Genomic DNA, 25,549 nt, shown 5'->3' with positions numbered 1-25,549 from the left:
TTTCAATTTATACCCATTGCCCCTTGTCCATTTCACTGGCCTCCTCCTCCCTGAGAAGAGTTTGGCCTCCTCCTCCCTGAGTATCATCCTCAGGTACTTATACATACTGATCAGATCCCCTCTCAGTCTTCTCTAGGCTAAACAGGCCCAACTCGCTTAGTCTTTCCTCRTATGAGAGATGTTCCATTCCCTTAATCATCCTGGTTGCTCTTCTCTGGACCCTCTCGAGAAGCTCCAYATCCCTCTTATACTGGGGAGCCCAGAACTGCACCCAGTACTCCAGGTGCGGCCTCACCAGAGCTGGGGAGAGCGGCAGGATCACCTCCCTTGACCTGCTGGCAACACTCCTCCTGATGCAGCCAGGATCCCATTGGCCTTCTTGGCCACGAGGGCACACTGCTGCCTCATGGTTAACTTGGTATCAACCAGGACTCCCAGGTCCCTCTCCGTGGAGCTGCTTTCCRGCAGGTTGACCCCTAATCTGTCCTGGTGCCTGGGGTTATTCCAGCCTGGTGCAGGACCCTGCACTTGTCCTTGTTGAACCTCATGAGGTTCCTCTCTGTCCAACTCWCCAGCCTGTCCAGGTCCCTCTGGATGGCAGCACAGCCCTCCGGAGTGTCGGCCACTCCACCCAGCTTGGTGTCATCTGCAAACTTGCTCAGGGTGCACTCCGTGCCCTCGTCCTCGTCATTGATGAACAAATTGAACAGCACCGGGCCCAGTACTGACCCCTGGGGGAGACCACTGGCCTCCAACTAGAACTTAGTTAAGACAGAATTTGGTTAAGACAGAACAATACACACATTAAACAATCTGTTGCTTGGAAAAGTACTAGACTTAGCTGAGGAGAAGGACCCACTGCATTATATGAGATGAAAAACCAGTGGATTAGATGTGGTATTTTTTGTCTATAGTAAACATCGAAGCTGCCAACCATTAAATCATATTTCAGAGTCAGTCAGGTTTTTTATTCCCCTGAGCAATATAGTGTTCTTATGTTTATATTTACCTTCATAAAAGAATTTATGTTTCATATTAATTCTTTTTATTAGTAGTAGGAGCCAGAGTACATCAATAAAAAATCAAGCTGCCATGAGTATAGGAATTATCACAAGTATTGATTGGCATTCTTGTTTTATTTTTGCCATCTTTTTTGTTCAGCAATTTTTGTATTTTTTTTTTAAGAAATAACACACCATATTGTTAAAGTATTGAGTGTATCCTCAGAACTGCTTTCACTCTTTTTCTTTATAAAAATGAATTCATTTTGCCTGAATTTGAATTGTATGTTTGGAAGTTCAGTTCCGTCTGGGACTTTGCCTTTAGAGAGCATTTCATCTTCAACCTCAGCTTTGTGTTAAAAATTTACTAACTACTCACTGCTGCAAGTAACTCCTGTAGTTACTGAATGTTGATTTTATAAGGAAGTTTGTGGAATTCCTGTTTTTTTTTCTGACTTTATAGTTTGTGAATTTGGCAACGTTGTATATTTGGTAGTCAGTATAAGAGTTTCTGCTTCAGCAATCAATAACTAGACCCTTGGTGACTGTTTTATTTCAGAATTCAATAGTACAAACTTCTGTCCCATTTTAATAGCTCCCTCTATGACAAAAAGGGTCTATATTACTGCCTTCTGCAATAGGAGAGCCTGCTTAGTAGTTTTTTTTTTCTGTTCTTTTTCTTCTTTTTTTTTTCTTCTCACACACTGCTGGAGCACATAAAACCAGAACTGAAAAGTGGCTGAAGAATCCCTCACTCTCCAGACTTCTTTCCAGCTTCCTAAAAGAGGCTTGAGTGAGATGGAGAGTTATCTCCAGGAGGGTGAGTGAGGGGAAAATAATGATAAGATGAAAATCATGAAAAAATAGATAAGCAAGAGTAGATGATTAGTGGGAAAAAATAYAGAGAGGAATAAAGCAGAAAAGTTAGAGCAAAATTTAAACAAAAATATTTAATGGATTTTTATGGCCCTCAGAAAGCTATCAAGGAGAATTTTGCAAACCGGTAATTTCTGGCTAAGAGATGAAAAATATACAAACTAATTTTTAAAGAGAACTTAAAACTTGAATTATGTCTCATTTAAAGAGATCCTTATAGGGGAAACTTTTATGTGAATGGCTTTTATGTTTAGACTAACAGAACAAATGCTTAGCAATTTATTTATATATTTATTTACTTATTTATTAAAAACAGTGAGGGCCATAATATACTTGGAACACTAAAGGATCATGAATTAAATATATATATGGTGTGTGTGTGTGTGTGTGTGTGTATATATAAATATATATATGAAGATAATTCTTAGAGGAAAAGAGAACCTAAAAGCATCACAAGTTTCTTCTGCCCTTCATTTTGATTAGGTTGTCTCACAGCCTTAAATTTGCAGAATGATAGAGCAATCTCCTTGAAGTCAGTGTATGTGTAAAGCTATATTACAGGTTTAAATGCCTTAGGAGAAGGAAAAATCCTTTTCTCATAAAACAAGGTAACATTTTTAAAGAACAATCAGTAAGTTGGTAATAAACTGAACCGTATTTGGAAGGGTAATGATGTTTTTGACTGTTTAGAAGTATTCCCAAACATTTTATATGATAGTAAAATACTGCATKATAGCAGAGCCATTTATGGAAAATTAATTTTCAGTGTTTCCTGAAAGTGAAAATGGGGGAATAGTTTTAATCACTGCATCTAATCATAAAAGCTGCAAATTTCRTTCAGTTCTCGTGTAACTGCAAGATTATGGTTTATACTCCTCTTCACCCTCTTGTGACAAGTGTGGTTATTTCTCATGTCATCCATGGCTTTAGCAGAATTTCTGATTTTAAGCCTAGGAAACATCTTGCAAAACATCAGTTCRTGTCTTCTAAAATTCTGAGGTACTGAGGAGTAACTATCCAAGCATACAAAGTTCACAGATGTAGACAAAAAAAAMYCCACTAGTTATTCTGGGATGAAAACATCATAAATGGGAAAGTTAGAAGAAAAAAAAATGTGGACCTGGATGATGTACGGGATTTTTTAATTTTTTTTTTAGTTTTTAGTTTCCATGCTATTTGCTTTCTATTTTTATGTAAAAAAGTTCCCCAGCCCCTAACTAAAGTCTAAAGACATTTTAGGAGGCTTGTAAGTAGCTCGTATACGAATGAGCTATCTCTAATGCTAATATTTATTTGTATGCTCATAATGGCAGACATGGGASGTGGATTTTCACATCTCATTAAATAACGATAAATGTGTTAATGTTGAATATTGAGATTTTTAGCTGTTAATGAAAGTGGCAAAATAACCCATTATTAGCTTAACTACATGCAAAGCAAAAACATTTTATCAACAAATTGTTGCGCCAATTAAGAGTACTTTGTGTGCAATTTGTACATTTCCATGTCGTTCTTCAGGACTGATTAATTGCAGAAGCAATCCCTGACCTTGCAAGATAAGCAAAATAGCTTATGAACTCTGACATTTACTGCTTTTTAAAGAGCTGCCAGATGCCTTAATAAGGAAATGTTAACGAATTTAGACATTCTTGATTACTAGTTTTGTTGAGACACAAGTGAATTTAAAGCTAGAAGAAAAATACCTTTATTTCTAGATATTTTAAAAGCTTTCTTCTTAGCATTTCATGTCAAAAGTATTTGATATTAGAACCTGATCAGATAAATCAAACAATCAGATAAAAACTTCTCCCAACTCCTTGGAAGAATGACTGTTTACACTGTTAAGTGCTCCCTCCATACTGAAATCCAACACAATACAGAAACCCTGAGAGAGACATCAGAGTTCTTTTCAAATGAATGAAGATTTTTTTTTAATGTTTGGATTAATGGAAAAAAATGCAATAATCTTCTAAGAAAATACAATAATCTTCTAAGAAATTGCCAAATGGTTTGTTAGCTGTGTTGCTGAGTGGTGCTCATTTTAAAATGATTTCTGCTGTTGGAGTCACGTTTGCTTTCCGGGTGTGAAAATTGAATGTTGTCCTTTACCTGCCTCTCACTGAGCAGGGAAAGGATGGGGTAGTGTCGAGGGCTCATGTGTGCAGGGGAAGGCTGGAGCAATTAGCAGCAATCAGTCTTGCATATTGTAACATCTAGGCGGGTAATGGTGATTAATGTGCAGCAGAATGCCATGTTCTCTCCATATGATGCCTCTTCCCTTCAATTTGTGTACAGATACATCTCTGAGAAGCTGTACAAAATTGGCTATCTTTCATTCTGGCACAGCCCTGCTAGCTCTGCGATTTCTTACATATGGATTGCATGGGTTGCTTATAGGATTTTTTTGTTTGTTTTTGTTTATTTGCTCTTTTTGCTGGAGGAGGATGCTGTGAAAGCTGCTTCTTTCATGCAGGGAATTTAGAGTAAATGAAGAACTTGTATGCGGTTTGCCTTTATGACAGCATCTCTTGAGAAGTGCAGCTATAAAATACTGATTTTAAAATGTTTACATTAAAATATAAAATGTAAAATATTGTGTGAATCGTCTCCATCATGTTATCTAACCGCAGACATGTTTTTGGAGATCGATGTGCTTATTATTTTCCACGACTGTGGAAGTGTGTGGGATAACAGCAGAGGCCTCAGTAAGGGAATACCATGAAAAGGTTGCAAGTGTATTTTAAAGGAAGTAGCCTGGGGTGTTGAGCAGAGAGAACTGAGAAATGGTTCTACGGGGTGAATTGATTTCCAAACAAAATGTAGCCAGGGATGTAGAGCTTCTCGAGAGGGTCCAGAGAAGAGCAACTAAGATGATTAAGGGAATGGAACATCTCTCGTACGAGGAGAGGCTGAGTGAGCTGGGCCTGTTTTCTCTGGAGAAGAGAAGGCTGAGAGGGGATCTGATTAACGTGTATAAGCTCAGGAAGGGAGAATACAGGGAGGAAGGGGACAGGCTGTTYTCACTGGTGGCCAGCGATAGGACGAGGGGTAAAGGCCACAAGCTGGAGCACAGGAAGTTCCGTCTCCAGGTGAGGAAGAACTTCTTTACTGTTAGGGTGACAGAGCCCTGGCACGGGCTGCCCAGGGAGGTTGTGGAGTCTCCTTCTCTGGAAGTCTTCAAAACCCGCCTGGATGCCACCCTGTGCCACATGCTSTAGGTGTGCCTGCTTGAGCAGGAAGGTTGGACTAGATGATCTCTGGAGGTCCCTTGAATATTCTGTGATTCTTATGTGGTGATTTTATGGTTTGTCAAACAGTGAGGTCCCTTCCTATGAAGAGGACAGGGTGTTTGTGCCAGGACTGAAAGAAAGGAGCTAAAGGATGTGCTGGAGCCTGGCCTGTGAGGGGACAGCTCCCTGAAATTGCCATGTGAAGTCCTGCCCCTCTGTAAAAGTTATGTATTTATGCCGTAGAATTTGTCCTGGGTCATCTCCTGGGACTGAACACAGAGATGCTGCTATTGCATTGCCCCAGAATGCAGAACCTCAGCAAAAATAATTTATTTATTTGTGTTGTGCAGCAAGACCATCTCACAGAATCACAGAATCACAGAATCACAGAATATTCAAGGTTGGAAAGGACCTCTAGAGATCATCTAGTCCAACCTTCCTGCTCAAGCAGGCACACCTAGAGCATCTCCAGCAGTAGCCAAGGTAGTAGTAACAGTGTGATGGAACCTGCCACTTGCAATAAGTACTCAAAACTGAATGAGGACAAGTCAACCTGAAGAAGAGAGAATCAGGCCGTTGGCTATTGCTGAGAAATGCTCTTCATTATCAGAAAAAAAAAATATGTACCGCACTGCATGTACTTCTAGACTAGTTGCTTTAAAACTATTAATGTGATACAGTAGTCAAATAGTCCTTTTTTTCCAAAGTTGTTTGAGGAGTTTGTAGATTACTGGTGTTAGATTGTTTTAATAAAATTTATTTTTTTCATATTGGAGTACTAAGAATCTAAACAAACAAATTTCACTTCCTTATCTTCAGAAAAAAAAGTTCCAAGTTAAGTATTAAGGTAACTCCTTTTACTACAGACTTTCTATAAAACCTTTTCTTGGAAATACCAGTGCTTGAACTCATCATTTTAATAGTTATGTGGCATACAAGGAATTAAAAACTGACTTCTGGATTTCAAAATACAGTTATTAAGACAGCTGCGTGTCCCAAGACCTGTTCTGTAGCTGATGATGGTGCAAAGCAGCTTGTTCTCGTTGGTATCACAAAATATTAAAATGTATATAATTTGATTGTCTAATGTTCTTCCATCTATGACAGGTTATTGTTGCTCAATGGCCTTGATGTCCCAACAGTCTGCGTGTAATGAAACGTGGTTTTGTGCAGGCAAACACAATTACCTACGTTTTGGAATAACGTGGGGAGAGTATGCTTATTTTATCCATAGTATGAAGCCTGAAGGGACCATTAGACCTTGTATTTTGATCTCCTGAATATTGCAGGCTGTTTAAACAGGCTGTTCCCTCACTGAGCTCAATAATATATGTGACTGAAAGCTGTTCCTTTTGGAAATGTATTCATTCCGGATATTCATAGGAATTGCCATCGTTTTTCCAGTGCTTTTACGCTTATTTTGTAGAGGAAGACAGGAGCCTTCTCTGCCTCCCATATTTAAACTTGTACAACTTAAGTGTCAACCTTTCACTTGCTACTGCCTTTCACCATTAGATTGAAGGGCCTTTTTCAGTGCCTGCTATTACCTGTGTGCACTTGATCCACTTCGTTTTCCTTTTCTTGGCTAATCACATCACAGGGTCGAAGTCTCAGGGACTGGTTTCGTCTGCCCTTTGGCTGGCTATGGTTTCGTGGCTCTCTGCTGCACCCTTTGGAATATGCAGACACAGCTAAATACCGTGGTTTAGTATCGATCCCTGCAATTCCCTCTGCAAAGTGATGGCACATCACTCTGCTTAGACATCTAGGCAGGGCAGTTGTTCTATGCTGTGATTTTCTGCCAGGTTTCTGTTGTGTTACTTTTTACTGCTACCCGGAGAAGTTTTTAGGGTTTTTGTTTGTTTGTTTTGTTTTGTTTTCTCTATCAATCAGAGCTGTTCTGTGTGTCTGACTCAATTTTGTTATCCCAGGATGCCTAAACTTGTGCATAGAACCGTGGATTTCAGCTAGCTGTTTAARTATTTGGTTTGAATGGCCAAAACCACTGAGACATCCAGATTTCTTGCCATGMCTGCCTTATCATTCTCATTTTTGCTACTCCTTGCATCACTTTCTCATCAGAAAGTTTTCATGAAACCTTTGCAGCACTAGAGCTGTAGGATATGTGGACTTGAAACACCACATTATATAAATGGGGGTCAAAACCACTTGTCATTGTTGTTATTGTTCCCATAGAACCTGATTGATGCCAAGTGAATGAGGTTGCAGTTCAATGCTTAACCCAGCTTTACTTTTCACTGTGAATTCCAGAAAGGAACCAGTCTGGAGATCGGTGCCTTTTGGTGAACAAATAATAACTGTTCCACCAAAAATAAAATCCTCTTCTTGTATCCACACATCCATACACACACAATTAGTTTTATATAGATTTTTGTCATAATTATTGGTCAGAATTTTTTTTTTGAAAGATTTAGGTTACAAAATCCTTACACTATCAAATAAATTAGCAGCTCTAAAGACCTTTTTTTGGAAGGCTTATGAAAATGGAAACTGTATTCTATTTCAGGACTTACGTAATGATAACGATTTAATTAAAAATAAATGAGCCTGTTCCTTTTTTATTAGTTCAACATGGTGTATTTTTAGTTTTCCCTATTTCTTTTAAATGCTTCAGTGTTTATCTCTGTAGAAAATGTCAGCAACACACTAATTAATTGTTCTATTAAATAAAGAAATGCAGGCTTTTTATACATAAGCAGCACAAACTGCTGCTATTTACTTACAGAAAATCTATCAGGAAAATTCAGATGGAGCATTGTCATTCCTGAACATTGTCAAATTCAGTTTTCAGCAATGAAAATGCCAATTTGATGAATGTATGTAAAACTATGTTTATGAAACTGCAGAACTGATGAATTACATAATAAATGTAATAAAATAAGTTTGACAGAACTCACCTTTTTCATAATAATCTTTGTCTCTATTCTAAGAGGTTATAACATCAAGTATTTTCAGCCTTTTAAAACCCTACTTGCCAGGCAGATGTTCTGCAGCCTGCACGTGTGGGGCTCTAGTCCAGCCTTGGTCTGTTCTATGCCAACATCTGCTTTTCAGCAGGTGTATATCTGAATATCCTCCTAGATATTTAACACTCTCTTGGTGTGATTCTAAACAGACTCTAACCCAAAGAGGGGGCAACTCTGAGGTCAGGCCAAGTTGCCCAGGGCTGCGGCCAGTCAAGTCTTGAAAACCTGTGAGGCCAGAGATGGCGCCGCTGCATGGGGCAACCTGCTCCTCTGCCCCGCTCGCCTCGCAGGGAAGGTTTCTCTTTATGTCCAGCCTGAACCTCTCCTGCAGAAACTTGTGCCCGTTGTCTTTCTCCCCCACCGCCGTGCCCTGCAGTGAGGAGCATGGACGCAGCTTCTGGATGATCCCTCATAGATCCGGGGGGGACTGTTGGGTGCCTCCAAAGCCATTCCTTGTCCAGACTGAGCAAGCCCAACTCCACGGCCTCTCCTCACAAGGCAAGTGCTCCAGCCTCACCTGCCTTGGGGACCCTCCACTGGAATGAGCTCATTCCAGCTAGTCCATGTCTTTCTTGTGCAGGGGGCCCCCCAGCTAGGTGCAGTGCTCTGCTTTGGTCTGACAGGTGCTGTGTGAAGGGCAGCAATCCCTTCTCTTGGTCTCCTGGCTGAACATCTGCCCCTGCAGCCTCGGGTGCTGTTGGCTGCCCTTGCTACCAACACACGGCGAACACCRTTGCCTCCTCCGTGTCACTGATGAACGTGTTAAACTGCATGCAGCCCAGGACAGACACCTGCAGTACTGCACTTGTTACCAGTGTCCAGCTAAAATACCCTCCATAATCTGCTGACCTCTGAGCCTAACCATCCAACCACGTTTTTACCCAGTCTTCTCTCTTTTTCTGTTGCCTCTGCAGAAACTATTTATATTAGCAACAGTGTTTTTGGTTCTACTGTTTTTTCTTCCAGATAGCCTACCCAACAGAGATAGAAGTGACTTAAWAAGCCGGGTGATAAAAAACAACCAAACAAGAAACTCAGGAGTGTTTTTCATGCTCTAGCCTCAGTCCTTGGCCTTCAAAACACTACCATTAGTTACTGCGCAGTAAGTGGCAGAATCAAATTCTTTATAGAAAGACAAATCCTTGTAATTGCTCCGAGGCATTGCTTGCATGCTTAAGCTACTCAGAATATAATGGAGTTTAAAAGACTTTATTTTATTTTAAATACATACCAGATTGGCTTCATTAAAGTATTGGTTGGCTTTCATTTTTCTTCACAGAATCAGGGAATGGTTGAGGTTGGAAGGGACATCTAGAGATCATCCAATCCAACGCCCCTGCTCCAGCCTGAGCATGACACCCAGAGCATGTGGCACAGGGTAGCATCCAGGCAGGTTTGGAAGATCTCCAGAGAAAGAGACTTCACAACCAAATTCTTGTCTATCTGTTAGCTCCATATTCTGTGCTGAGAAGATGGAGAAGGCTGTAAAGGGCTCTCAGAAGATGCAAACTTACACAGCAACTTTGAAAGGAAAGGTGTAATTTCTGTTTTTTGACAGTATAGTCGATAAAGTTGTGTGCAACTGGTGCAGTTCCTTCAAGAAGATGGGAAAAATATCAATTTGGTCCTTTTTCTCTCTTTACTGCCTATAGCATTGGTTTAAAAAATTAAACATCTGGGCATACTATTAGGGCAAATAACAATGTAAAATCTCTCTGGTTCCATTACAAGGAGTTATGGCAATAATTTCTTTGACTGCAGAAATCAGACAACCATGTTTTATGATTTCAAAGAGAAAGAATTACCTGATTTAAGCAGTGAATAAGGATTAGTTTTTTTTTGCAATATTTAACTATCTATAGGCACATTCTGTACTCACTATCTGTGAGGATAGGTTGAGGGAACTGGGCTAGTTCAGTCTGGAGTAGAAAGGGCACCTGATGGATTTGTGAGCAGCCTGTCAGTGCTGAAGAGCAAGGTATAAAGGAGACAGAACTGGGCCTTTTACTGAACAGCATAGTGGGAGAATAGGTAGTGATGGTCATAAAGGGAAGAGGGGGAAGTTCAGGCTAGGTAAAAAGACAAAATAGAAATGCTCACTGTGGAATATGTTACCCAGAGAGATTGTACTTTGTCCATCCTTATAAAGCATGGGTAAAGCATGGACAACCTGAGCTGTCCAGTACATTGGGTATGTTGGACCAGTGAAATCTAAATGTCCCGTCCAACCTGTATTTTTTTTCTATGACTGTGATAAGAGTTACTTTTGAAAGAACTGTATGGGCCCAACTGAAAACTGCACAGCATTTTGCTTGAATAAGACCTACGATGCAGGACTTTAGAAAACACCAAAATCTTTGTCTTTTCTTCTTTTCTCTTCAGTAAACTATATGCAGCTTTCTGTGGAAGTTGTGCTTTGTGCTTTTCATTCCATTAAAATTTTAAAAGGAGCCTCAAGGTCAAAACTTTATTCTGCAAAGATTAAAGGTTGCTCAGCTCTGACACATTTGGTGCCAGAGATTAAAACTGGGTTTGTTGATTTTATCCCAGTTCCCTAAAGGAATTAGACTGGTGTGATTGCAAGCGGTGCAGTGGAGAGCAGCAGAGCCTGGGTGCGTAGCGCAGGACAACATCAGAATAAAATGAGAGGCCCTGAATTGGAGGCCCTACTGAAACTGCAGCAAGAGGAGTTGAAGGTTTGGGCATTTGGGTCTGTCCCAGGTGCTCCAGTGGGAGGGTGAGCTGGCCAGAAGGATGAATGATGTTTTGGGGTTGGACACCTGGGGCCAAGGGGAGATATTGGCATTGGGGGAAATGAGAGGAAAAGTAGCTCTGGAGCAGCATGAGGTTACAAAACAGGAGCTATAGGGGAGAGCTCTGGATCACAGGGGTGCAGGTCACTGGGCATCCATCTCCAGAGCATCATTGCCTGGTGGGAGCAGGAAACACTGCTCCTTCCCCCACCCTCCTTGTTTCTTCTGTGCTTCCTTTAGGAGATACAGCATCTCCTGTAGAGATACAGCTGTCACAAGATTAAATCTTGTGACATTCTGTAACTTTATGCCAGCAAGTTCAAGTGAACTTTCAGCTAAGTACATTGGGAATTAATTGGAAAGACAGAATTTGTGGAATTGATTTATGCCGAGGCCTGTGGCTTCTCAATATTGACAGTGATTTACTTTCACAGACTTTTAAATTATTATATGATAGTTAAATACAATATATGATTTATACCAAAAGCTTAAGTCATTATTTAAAGGGATAATTTAATGTAGGATGCTGCAGCAGTTCATTTGATTCTCTGTTGGTATCAATTGCTATAAATTCAGAATTCACTTTATGTGCTTTTTTTCCTTGCTTTTACTCCACTTACATTTCTTTCTTTATATTAACTATGTCTCAGATTTCTCTTTTACTTTCTTCTCAGGCTTCCTTCATTGTTAATATCRACTACAGCTTTTGTGCTCACATACTCCCACCAGTCTTTCTGCATAATATTTCTCACTTTTAATATCCTTCTCTGTGTTCTGACGTGTGAAAGTAACAAGAAATTTAGGTAAGTTTGTTACCACCCTGAAGCAAAAAAAATGTTGACACAAAAAAAAAAAGAGGTGAATCCATTCTAATTCTTAGGACTTCCCTTGCAAAGATGTCATCATGAATCTTTTTATTAATAGTAGTATTCTCCTCTTCTGCTGAGTTCCAGGACAAGCTTCCTAAGCTGTTTCACTATCAGCTTTTCATGCTTATTCCTCTGTTGCAAGATCCACTTTCTTCTTCTTTATAGCTAATAAATTGCACATGTTCTATTTGAATCAGGATACATAAGTTTAATTTTTAGGGAGTAATCCTGTTATGTGTCAGTTTGAAAATCTCTGTCCTTGAAACACTTCTGTCTTTTCTTGCAAAGCAGAAGATTATTCAGTGGAGGAGTTAGGGTTTGTGGGGGAAGACACAGTATGTTTTTTCATAGAGTTAACTGGTGTGGTTGGTACCCAGATTTAGACTCGCTTTAATGAGGAGAGTTTGCTGAAAACCTTTGCCTGAGTTACCCTTTCCTGGTTTATCCTGCAGTCACTGAGTTGTCATTCAGGCTTCTCCGGGCAATGACTTTGCCCCACTGACTTCAGAGCATACCCTCTGAGTGGTGTTAGGATCTGACCTGTGAAAGGACTGGGATTTGTAGGTGAAGGAGGGCAGAGAAATGTCTTCAAATTATATACATTGCAGGTGATCAGTATCTTTGTATTTTGGCAGAGTGTCAAATATGCAAGCTGTTAGCAGTAAAATACATGTATTTGCATATGCATGTGCTTTCACAGAAATGGACTCTGCTTTAAACTGAGATTAGACTTGAGAAAATTTAGCTGAAAGGAACACGTTTTATGATAATGTGAAGCACTGAAAAATAGGGAATGAGGTCTCTCCAGTCTGGTTAAAAAATTGTGGTGCTATCTTCATGTTATAGCTTTGATTTTGTTGGTTTGTGGAGTTTTGTTTGGCTTATGGATGGACTAATTTCCTGTGAAGTATGTAAAGCTTATGTCATGCTTTTAAGTTAAAAGACGGCTAGCAGCCTGCTCAGATTTTTAAATTTTATTTATTTATTTACTTTTTTGTAGCAATGAGAATTGCTCTGAGGGAAATATAAATGAATTTTGAGTAAATGAGGGCTATCATTTTGGCTTAAGGGAAAACAGCAATATAACATATAATTGTATATCATTGCAGATCATGGAGGAGCTCTTCTCTGATCATACAGTATTCTTATGTAATGCAAATGGCTTATTACCCCCTAAATAATTTGGCAATTCATTTTTAAAATATCGTAAGACTGAGAATTACTCTTTCATTTGATTATTGATATATTCCAGCTCTACATCTTTCATGTTCATTTTCTGGGAAGAAGGGTAATTTCTTCTGTAGAACCTCCCCAGTGTGGGAGAGGCTTTCACCTTCACGCTGCTGGCCTGGTAATGGTGTGTCCTCTACAAGTCCCATCTTGCCTGTCTGCCCTCTCCTCCTCCAAAAAGCAGCCAGTTATCCCATTTTTACTGTTAATTTTGAGCCTTTCCATTTTGCTGCTTCTTGATGGGTGTTCAGAAATGTGGTACCAGGCATATGATGCAAAATTAGTAAAAGCAGTTGTGAATTAGTACTCATGAGAGCAAGGTCACTGATTCTGAAAGAGAATTACTCTGAGGCCTTCCTATGGATACTTCAAAATGAGGTTGGCATAAACTTTCTCATCTGGCAATGATAAACATAGTGACTGCAGTTACACTGGAAACAGGCATAGCAATATCGCCCCTTTTATTCTGTGTACATGCTATTGTACATACCTCTGAATGTGTAGAGAGATCCCAAGTTGGAGCATTGGAACAAAATAATTGCTTATTTCAGTCTTGCTTTTTATTATTTTTTCATTAGCAGTGCATATGGTGTTGGGATTAGTCACATTAACTGGTTCTTGCAGCAGTAAACATTGCTTTAATTGACTTTAATTGCCAAAGTGCATCCAAAAATCTTGCAAATAGCCCCAAATTTTCCTCATTTTGACTTTTTAATTTGTTTTAAAACTGACTAAAAACTTCAAGAAGTTTTACCAAAATATTGCTTTGAAGTTGGTTACAGGTTTTTGAACTTCACTGATCTGAGACTTCATTTTCAATCTCCTGAAGAAAATTTGTCTGTGAGAAAAAAAGAATATTTTTTCCTCTCACAGAAAATAAATTCATTATTTGGCTTTTCAATGCTTATTTTTAAGTCTGGTGTTCTGAATTTGTTGTAATAGATCTCATTTTCATTTTGAAAATGGTCCTCATTTTTGATGAAGCTTTCTGAACACTATTTTTATATATATATGTGTATGTGTGCACATGTATACATATATATATGTACATATATATAATAGTAATGACATAATACTCCTACATTTGAGTCCCAGCTCATTAAGTAGATGCCTTGGAATCCTAGCTGGGCTATTAATTTTTCATGTATTTATACAGTTATGAATGATTAATGCGTGTTCCTGTACCAGAGTCAAAGATTTTGAAATGGGGAATAACAGATGACACAGCATGCTTTCAACTAGGAAGACGTTTCCCATGGGAGCAATGAAACCTGAGAAGGAGTGAGCGGGTCAGAAATTAAGAGTTAAATTAAAGGAAATGCTTTCGTTTCTTGTCATTTGAAAACAAGTGACATAAATATTTTAACTTCACATGAAATCTGAAGTTTGAGAACAGCCTAGATATTTAACATTGTTGATATTCATGTATCAGATAAGATATGCAAAAATCCTAAGTTCAGGTGGGTTTGTTTATTTATTCATTTATTCTTTCTACTTATATTAGCTTCTGTAGGAATTTATTCAGTAGCTATCAGGGGAGTTATTTTTGCGATTGTTCCCAGCTGGGTGCTGTTTTAGTGATAGTTCTCTGCGCCTGTCGCCTTGCGGAGCTTCTGCTCTGTCTTTGCCACCTGCAGCGGTGCAGGGGAGCAGTACTTSGAGCTGCGTAGAGTATAAGTCTGTTCAGCTTGTAGACTTCCTAGAYGGTAGCATATAGAAATGTCCAGGGCTGGAAACCAAAGGCTACGAGGAGATGAAAGAGTAAGGAGGGCCTGAGCCCTCCTGCCTTTTGTTCTCCATGGTAGATGGTAGTTTCAACTCATTCAACTCATTTAAAAGGTAGGAAGAAATGTTTCTTCTTGCAAGCACTGTACAGTTGTGCAAAGGGCGCAATTCAAAACAATTTTGTTTGGCCATTGCAGTCAATTGCCTTTGCAGTGCCTAGTCCTGCCTTGTTGTTTGCTTCATTTTGTTTTTGCAAAGTTGCAACGTATGAGTGTTTGCAAAGCCGTGAGGTCTGAGACTGAGCCATGTAGTTTGTCGGGAAGCACTTCGACCCCTTATTTGAAAGGCTTTCTATTAGCACTGCTTTATTGGGCCTCAGCGCTGCAAGGGAAGCTACAGGCTCTCCTCCTGCCCCCTTGGCTTTGGGAGCATTTGTGTTCTTTAGGCCTTCTTTGGCTTTGTGCTAATTTAACAAACTCAAAATCTTGTTTAAGAACTTAGACATTCTCCTGCATGTGTAGAAAACGCTGCCAACGATCCTCCACCTCCATCACCACACACGGTGCCTTTGAGATGCCCTTCAAGGTTGGCCAAAGCAGGGGCCTCCTCCCCAGGGCTCGGCCTGTGGCACTGGGACCCCCTCGAAGCTCCCCTTGGCCACTGGAGCCGGGCGGGCAGCTCAGGAGCGCGTTACCCCCAGAGTACACGGACCATGGAGGAGGCCCGAGGCCTTGCTTGTGAGGTTTCCATCGTGCGGATTCCAGCGCACACGGGACAACGCTGGGGAGCCTTCCCGCTTCACCTCCCTGTGCTGCACTTTTCCCACCTGGGAGGCAGGGGGAACGGACAAACCACACAGTGAGAATTTTACCAGGTTTAGCTTCATGAGCTTGGTTAAACTGCGTGGGGGCGCTCGGAGTGAAATTGCTGTGTAAATGGCAAATAAATTAATTATTACTGCAGCGCTTTGTTTTCCAAGGCAACTGAATGTTAGGCGAAACGAACTTCAGAGCTGACGTGTCACTGGGAGGTAAAAGATGGCTACAAGCTGAGGAGGTTATTGAGCCGAGCCGTGATGGATTAACTGAATTAATGCAAAGCAGTGGTGAAATGTTGCCGCGTTCGTAATTACTTATTTACAAACATGAGGGATTGTGAAATTAACGTCAGAAGTAGGATATTTGCCAAAGAACGCCTTTGTCCCATTTACTTTCCTCTACAGGAAAATAGCTGGTGCTTCAAAATGTGCTAAAAACGKAGTATCATCAAGGCGTGAAATACCACAAAATGAAGTAAAATTTTAATGTGCAATTTTTATTTGCTTATAGGCATATGTTTTTCTTTTATAAACAGCACTAAAACACAGATTTACCCGTCATGTAAATTAAAGTCATTACTGCTGTCAGGGGCCTGTCTGAGCTGAAGAATTCCGGGGAGCCGAGCCGCCCTCCCAGGTATTAATCAGGTGCTGCCTCCATCGTGTGCAGGTGCGGATTCATTGAGTGTTTTACTGGGGCTACCTAAGCTGGGAAATGAAAAGGCAGTAAGTAAATACTCCAGTGCAAGGAATAAAGTTATTGCGGGAAGTCTAGTGGAAATCAAGGAGCTGTCTTTTACRGAGAATTATGTAGGGTTATTGGCTATGGATCATTTCCCACCCAGCCTTTAATTTGTCCTATCAGTATAAAAGCTTCACAGGAACTTAAGGAAGAACTTCTTTACTGTGAGAGGGGCAGAGCCCTGGCACAGGCTGCCCRGGGAGGCTGTGGAGTCTCCTTCTCTGGAGGTCTTCAAAACCCGCCTGGATGCTGCCCAGTGCCCCRTGCTCTGGGTGTCCCTGCTGGTGCAGGGGGTTGGACTAGATGATCTCTAGAGGCCCCTTCCAACCTTAGAAAAGGAAACCTCAGGATTCTGTGAGTCTGTGAAAAGATTGGCCTGTAAAGGTGCATTATTAAATCTCAAATTTCATTTCATCTGGGAGGACAGACAGGCAGACAGSGCAGCATAGCCAGAGGGGCACCATGCACGGGACCGGGTGTTTGGAGAGCTCCAGTCTGTGTCCCTGCTTCTTCAGGGCTGTGCTGAGGGAAGGAAGGGTGCTGAGTACATGAGAGATTTCACAGCTTTCTGTTGCTTCATTTGCTCCCTTTTCACTTGCAATATGAATAAATGCAGGTTTCTGGMAAGGATGACAAGTTGGAGGCCACTGTGTCTGACAACTGGTGCAAGAATGAGAAACCAGGTATTGATACCAGCATGGTCGACTTAATATTCAGCGGGGGAAAAAAGTGTGTAGAGCCTGCAAGAACTGGCTGTTAGGCTACTTCTGTCCGGCTGTATTAYTATATGTGTCATTTTATGGTACTGCTTAACAGGATTTTCCATAAAAACAGCTTTATCTGCAAAAGAGAATAAAAATACTAGAAGCCGGTGAGGTTTTTGTTATTACTTAGTGTGAGGAGGTAGTATTGAATGCTACATGATTGGCCAATTTAAAAACTAAATGGATAGTTTCAAGAAGAAATTAGGTAGTGCACGCATCAGGAAAATAAGCGTTAATCTCTCGCTGTAGATGAGCTTTAAACATCCTCTGCTCTTCTGAATATTTGCACATTTTATCTTAGTGCCAGACAAATGTATTTGCTATTCTCCCTTCATTATTATTATTATTATTACGTGATTATACAAAAAGCTGCCAGAGTTTTATAGCCTCTGACTTTGCTGCCAGCTATCTCTTAATTAATTCTGTCATCCCGATCATACATTGCTTGCTTAAGGGATGCCCAGGCAAGCTATATTGTAGAGTTTTTATCTATGTTGGCTGCTTTGCCCTGTTACCCCTTACAGGACAGAGTGCATTTGTAATAAATTCGGGGTGGTATTTTTTTTTTTCTTCTTGTCTTGAGAAAAATTTTGATTTCTTAATGCTGTCGTTATGCTCCATGGTGAGAGGCACAGTCGGTAACTTGGTGTTGGTTTTACCCCTAACCTCTATGGACAGGGCCAGTGTCTGTGTTACAGATTAATTCCCAGAGCTAAATKAATCTCATGAAATATGATTTTTGAGTGGCTTCGCTGAAACTTGTGAAGCGTTCTGCGAGTGCTCACAATGTTTCATCTTTCTGGAAAAAACAAATAAAAAATGTAGTAAGTGAACACTCAACTTACATTCTCTTCTGCGAGTCTCAACTAATTTAAAAATATGTATGTAATTTCAGACGAAGTTGCATCAAAAAAAGTTAGGGAATCATGTTTTTCTGTATTCTAAAATACCTTCACAATGGAATTACCACTTGCAAGTCAAGGAAATTGTATTTAAAACTTGCATGCCAACAGCAGAATGTGGGARTGTGTAATGCAAAAACTCCTGATGCGTTTTTTTTCCTCTTTACTTAAAAAAAAAAGGTATTTTAGTTGACTTGGAGTGAGACTACCTGTATAATGAAGGCAGCTTGCTTTTCACCATGAAATTTAAAGTTACTGATTTAAAGAAATAAAAGATATCTTCCATCACAGAGCTATTCTTTTAATTTTACTCTTTTTTCTTTAATTATTTTAATATATAGAAATCTATAATATTGCTGATGTATTCCAGGTGCTACAGTTTAAGAAAAGAATGTGGTTTCAAATTAGATTTTAAAGAGAGAACCTGAGATTTCAGTGTGCCATTAGGGTTTCTATGTGCTGAAAAGATTTTTTAATGGAACGTTTTATTAATAAGGCAAGAGGTATAATGTATAATGACACGTTGCATTAATCTGACATAATTGTATTACTCTGTGGTGAAGCACCTGGAGATCATCTAAAACATATGTTAATGAAAGTTTCATAAACCCTAGAAATTAAGACGTTGTTGACATTGCAAAAAAGTAATGTTAGATCCAGAAAAAATATTAAACTGATCCAAAAATACTTTAGATCTTTCTTATATAAGACTGTAGCATCAAACAAGAACTTAGAACTGAAGATTTCCCAGAAAAAAAAAAAAAAAAAAACTGTTCCTTTTCTTTTAAGTGAAAGTGATTGAAAGTCCTGAAAATTTTGAATTAGGCCTGCCATAGTTAGTTCACAGAGTATGGAAAATATGAAAATCTTGTAAATGCTTTTAAATCAAAATGCTTTTAAAACTGTTTATAGCCTTTTATTTATTTACCTACATTTTAATGCATAAGTAATAGTGGAGGAAGACAGTGGTTTGCATGAATAAGTTTTCTGGATTGTGCTATGAGTAAAGAGCCTCATGAACCTGGTTTGTACAGGTCAGTTGGTGTAGGGCAGATACTTTCACTTGTCCCACTGGAATCCCAACGTTTCAATTTCAATTCGCTCACACAATTCAATCACTTTCAATTTATTTCTCCCAGGTAATGGAGAATTCAGTGCATACGACTTTGTAAATAAACAATCATAACAGCTAGATTCTAATGTAGTTTTCAAAATAAGGTGACTAGAAGTCAATAAAGTAGTATATTTATTCTGCTTTTTGCACAACCATTCCTTTCTTACTAATGCGTTCCAGCTTAGTCTTCTGACTGTATTTTGAGGCATGCCAGCCTCACTCTGTTGTTTGTTCTGAATTGGATAATAAGCAATGTATTATCATTCCCAAATATGCTGGGATTAATGTCTGAGAATAAATTCTCATATTTAATTAATTGATAAGTACAGTCCCTGAAATCCATATGCTCTAATGCTTCTTCTGCAGTAAGGGAGTTGAAGACGAAACAAAGTGAGGAGGTTTCGTCCCTGCTCTTCTCCGTCCAGTTTGTTTGTTTGCCTCAGAAGCAGTATACAGGAGGCACCCCCTTGAGATGTGACACTGCTACTCTCCATATGGAGTTTTATTCCATATTAATTATTTTTATTTAAAACATTTAGCAAGAAATTACAGTCTTCTGCTCGGGAGAGTTTTGTCCTGACTTCTTGGAGCAGCTTCAGTATAGAAAAGATAAATGTGGTTCATGTGAATAAGATGGATAACCTGGAGCATGCTGGAGTAAAAAATATTTTCATGAAAAAAAAATCTAAAAATGTTTGATATTCAGCCAAAGGACATGGCACTGTCTCTTTATTAACATAACATTTGGTTTATTTTCATGTAACATTACATTGGTCTCTTCCAGCTTAGGGCAAAATATGGTAAAAGTGGTCCACACTGAAAYATAAGCTCTGTTATATTATTATGTGAATTTTATCTGTAATTTTAGAGCATGGAGGAATAGTTAATGCAAACATGTAATGAAAGCTTTCCAATGAGTTAGCACAAAACTAGTGCTGCAAAATAATCAGAGTAAACTTGCACTTTATATATGGATGAATTTGTGCCCTTAGCATTTTATTCCTGAAATGCTTGGGGTGGAAGGTAAAGTGGAAGGGAAGGAACAATAGGAAACTGAGAAGCTTGTATGTTTTCCTGTGGAATGGGTAGTGTTTTCATTTTGATATTGAGAGATGAATTATACTATATAATCAAATTCAAAATAACTTGGCTTCCAACTGATTTGCCTTGATCGAGTAGAATTTTATACAGTGGGTTTTTCTGGTTTCCAGACAGAAAGCAATTTGGCAGTGGTATATTTCACTTGGCGAATTTAAAGTGTTTGACAAGAAGGTCTGGGATCTAAGATGTTTTTTTTTTCCAGATGATATCAGGATATGGGCAAGGGTTACTCTGTCCTTCAAACAAAGAAGCCTATTGAATGAGTATTATCAGCTACTGAGAGAGGCAATATTAAGATTTCTCACTGAAGCCTCTGAAATTGAGTCCCACATTTTATGGAGAGAAAATGTGAGGTGTTTATATATGTAGCCATTTTGTAACTGTGTGTCTAGAAGGAAGGATCTGAATTGAAGCTTTCATAGTGTTTCTTACCAGGATTTATGATATATAAATATGTTTTACATGTGGAAACTCATTGAACTAGGATTTTCTTCTTGCTCATCATTACATCATCTTTATACCTTCCTTCTCTGCCTGTTTACCAGAGACTATTTAAGTTTGTTTCTTTGCAGCAGCATAGTGTAATTTGGATTTTTCTTCCCTTTCTCTGCTTTATACTCTATTTTGACAGACCTATGTTCTCTTTGGGATATAATAATCTTCCTTCTCTTTACTACTTTTCTTTTTGCTTCTCTTGGAGCTTCCTAACACATCTGAGAGCAGTGTAGTTTTATGGATCTACAGTTATTAGAATTGCAAATTTTAACTCAGATTAGATCTGAAGCAAAGAAATAGTGACTTACGTCCTGTAGGTCCATGCTGAGATAACTTAAGAGCATCTGAAATCATTGTATATTCTTTATTCTCTACACTATCATGACTAGTGAAGTGTTAAGCGTTGAATAGAGCTTCCAATTTGACTTCTTGCACAGATGAAAATTTGAACCCATTGGTTTCTTCAATCATGCTGTATTTTCTGTTTCATCTATGCTTTTCTTTAAAGTCCTCTAGATTTGGTTTTCAGTCTTAAAGCATATCCAGGGGCTAATTACCCACTTTATGATGAGAAAATGTGTCCCTTCTTACTTTTCATCTGAATTTGTTTAGCTACCATTTCCAGTCTGCTGACTCTTGCTACACCGTTCTGCGATTCAAGAGAGATCCATCATCAGAAGTTTCTTCAGGAAAGGAGTGCATCTCTACTTCAAAACAAAATGAAGAAAAAGACAAACAAACTCCAAGCAGTGCCCTTCTCACCCTGCCCCTCTGGGTTTCTGCCCATAGGTTTCCATGATTGAGCCTGTTACTGCTTTGCCTTTGCTTGTATCTAATTTGTAAATGACTGCAGCTATTCACATTGTACATATGCGTTGATTTTGSTTTTGTACACCTGACAGGCTCCAAAATAATGAGGTGCCTCAGATCTTTTGCAGTTCTTGGAAGTGATTAGTTCTTTAACATTTATGTTGACTCTCTCTGAGATGCTGAAGTTGAAGATGCCTGCCACCCTAAGCCTCTATGCCCCTTATGCAGGGGGTGCATTATAAATCAAGTTATTTTATAAGGCATGGAAGCTCTCCAGTTTCTCTTCTGATACCTGACTCTCATTTCTATCACTGGTGCTGCTATAACAAGTTTAGTGGCAGATACACCAAGTAAATTCTACAGTTTGCCTAAAGAGAAAATGTGAAATGTGGTGCCCAAAGGAGTATTTCAGTTTGTCATTCCTTTTCATGGGAAAATGGCTCATCACTCTGCTGCTACTCTAGTAAAGAAAAAGAATATGGAATGGCCAAGATTAATAGTGCTTCTGGTACATCATTCAGCTCTTGCCCYCAGCTTAGAAATAAAAATCTCCCTGGTCATATTTCACACTTGTGCTGCTGCTTTTCTGTGCAACATCTCTGGCATGACTTAATGTTACTCAAGACAGCAACTAAATATGGTCCAGAGACTGGCGTGGAGGAGGAGTTTGCTGCCTTAGATATGTTTTAGATATTGTCACATGAAAAGGGAGTTTTGGATGAGGAAGGGAGTACAGAAGAGGAGTTTTTAAAAATCTCAATTGGGAAAATATATTACTTAGAAAAAAACAAAGACTCTCTGAAGTGCTTTTATAATAAAGCAGCCCCCTTTCTCTATAATCCATAGAGAACTGATTAACGGGCTTCATGAATGTGCCCATTCTGAAAGCAATGCAGCGACGCTGCTGCATTTGATAGGGTGCTTTTGTAACTGGGCTTCTGATCTTCTACCTACTGAAAGACAAAGCAAGATACTAGAAGATACTTGGAAGTATATCCAGAAAGAAYCAAATTATCCCTCACACTCACAGAGAAAATCACAAATTGAGAGCTGTGATTCATGCTTTGATATTCTGGAAAACAACTCTGAGGGCAGCTCTAAGTCAATTATACATATATGTTCTTCAGTACATACTCAAGTACATTCTAAGCATTTTTCATTTGTTTTAAATGAACATTTTGAAACTTTGCAGCTGTAGTTATTTACTTCCCATCCATTAGGTGTATTTGCAGCATTGTAGACAACGTTGTGTCCCTTAYTGTGTTCCACACACCTCTCATTACATACCAGAGGTTACTGATTTGTGACCACCAATAAATTTGATCACTGCCCTTGCAGTGCTGGTGTCCCCAGAGCCTGTGCTGGCCCTTCAGGCATGGAAATAAAGTATGGTTTACATATAGTGCACATGGAGACCTTTTCCTTGTGAGATCTGAGCATCATCTATTCCTCCTTATAGACAAACATGATTCAAAATTGTATAGCTAATCCGTTTAATTTTAACGTACAGCTTAATAGTCAAAAAAAAAAAGTGCTGTTTAGCAGTGTCAGAAATTCATGCAAAAATATTTTTTCCTGACATTTTTAAACTTAGTAGCTTCAGGATTTTTGCTGCCATTTTTCTGAAACTGAGCAGTGATTCTTGACTCCTGAGAGTGGGACTTTGCTGGCATCTGGTTTCCTGGAGCCCGCTGGTGGGAGCTTCCTGTGGGCCCAGGTCACAGGTCAGTGTCTCAGCCTCCAGCTCATGGCCTGGCCAGTTAACTCCCCATCCAGGGATTCTGCTGGGTCCGAGGATGAAGTCACAGTCCTCAGAATAATACCTTGAAGACTGGACTAAGATGTCCACGCGACTTGAATGACAGTGACTTGAGCCACAAAATACAACATTTTGTGACAGGAAGAATTAGAAAAATTTGGAGCTTTCTAATATTTACCCGGATAGTCTTTCATTTCCCTTTCCATGTAAACTGAGGAACCAAAGGATATTCCTAGGTATCCTCCTGTCTCTTCTTTCTCCCTAACAAACTCATCAAATGATTTTAGACTAATTAGAGGCTCTGAGTTAGAAGTGGATAAGCAAGGAGCCATTTCTTATGTGCTGAATCCAGTGAAGTTACAAATTGAGTATTTTTCTGGTTGAAGCTGTTTTCCTGCTTTTCAATTTCCTGCTAATGAATTTCATTTCCCTTGGCTGCTCAGTGCTTCCAGGTAAAATGAGTTAAAAACATTGCAACTGTGCTACCTTTAGTAGGTGCAATATTAGGTAGACTGGTATCTTAACAGCTATTGATGTCTGACATGCCTATTTCACTAAAGTGTTTTTGTTTTATTAAGAATACACAGATATCAGAAGTGACCCAGGAATATAATTGGTGGTGGACTGAGAATGGAGTGTTAGGTTTTCACTGCACTGACAGTTTGGGACTGTARATGGTGATTATATTCCCAAATGAGTGTATTTTTTTCATAGTGTTTGATGTGTTTATGAATTTCATGCCTCCATATACAGAATAAAAAAGACTAAAGGACTCTACATGTTTTAAAGAAAAGTGTGCATAGCTAAGAAACTTAACTAGTACCCAGCAATTTTGCTCTATTTTTCTGGTTTCTCCCATTTAGTGTAAACTAGTAGCTCATTTTTGCTTCCTAGGTCAGTGCTTAGATTAAATAAACATCAACATTAACCACTTGAATGTAACAAAAAGCATGGAACAATTTCTGGTAACTTATGAACAGTATCACTTGCTCCCATCCAGATCTTTAACTCGTCTGTCAAGAGAAGTGAAAATTAGATGTTTGGTTTCTTTGACAGTGGAACATGTGGCCACTCTTCTCTAGGGATGATAGTAAGCCTGGGTCCCAAAGTACATAATGATTAATAGGGGATTAATAAGGAACTCTGGTGGATGCCTGCATATGGTGTCCTGTCTTGTAAACTTTGTTCTGTAGCTAAYTGAGAGTACTTTGGAAATATTTAAATCTTATTTTTCATTAGGTAAATCTTTCAGATGCCACTTTGTAAATAAGATGTGTGATACTATGATGAAATTCAGCATCTCAACTAAACTTGTTCATACGAAGTATATATATGCATGTATATATATAAGCATGTATTTATAGAAATATATAAATTATATTTAAGATGTATGTTGTCTGTTTAAATGATGTTGGTGTATCTTGAAGATTCATCTTTTTATGAAGGGAAAACAGGAACCCAAGGACAGCTGATGCTGTTTAGTTAGGCATCCTAGTAGTAAGTCATGATGGCATTTTCTAGCCATAGATTTTTCTTATTCTGGGAGTTGAGCTACCTATCAACATTCTGTTTTCCCACTGGCTTGTCAGGAGGATGAGCTCTAAATTATAATATTTTGTAGCTCTCTGCCCTGTCCCACTGAAGGGTAAAACTTAGGTAACAACACTCAGTTTCTGCAGTGCTCCCTGAGAAACAATAAAATCAGGTTCCTTAAGGAACAAGAAGTGTATGTGCATGTGTGTGTACACTTGTGTATGCTTGGGATGGAGCAGAAGTGGAAAGAGATAAGGTGAACCTGAGTTATCGTTCCTCTCACKCAAGGACTAAAGGATACCACCAACTTATCTTGAAAAGCCTGATTAGTTAAAATTTTTTAATCACATTTTGTCCATTTGAGATGATGAAGCAGACCCCGATGAACTGGATGACTCAGACCCTRGAATAATTTGATGAAGTCTGAGCCATGAAAACACTCGTAGCTTAAGTCCCTGCTACTCAGGAAGCATTTTCTCTCCTACATCTCCAACATATTGGTAAACGGGAGCCTTTTGAGAGGAGGYTGTTACTTGAAAGACTGGTCCTGAATTGGGTGGTGGGTGTTGAAATTCATTGAAAAGAAAGAATCACAAAATTTGGAAGCTGGTGCCAGAAGCTTGTTAGAGACAAGAATTCAGAACAGCAAGCGCAGCATGTGAGTGAATTGGGCGTGAAGTGGCATGGTAAAGAGGGAAAGCAGATGCTGTTCACAGAAAAGAGAAAACTCTCCAAGTAAGTAGAGCATGATGAAGTGAATCTGTGAGAAAGGAAGCAGTACCCCTAGCTGTGCCTGTACGAGGAGCCATCAGGAGAGGAGATCAAGGATCAAATGAAATTG

This window comes from Nothoprocta perdicaria, unplaced genomic scaffold (genome assembly GCF_003342845.1).
Source record: "Nothoprocta perdicaria isolate Ctin4 unplaced genomic scaffold, notPer1 scaffold_109, whole genome shotgun sequence".
NCBI classification, from domain to species: Eukaryota; Metazoa; Chordata; class Aves; order Tinamiformes; family Tinamidae; genus Nothoprocta; species Nothoprocta perdicaria.
This window is presented reverse-complemented; position numbering follows the sequence as displayed.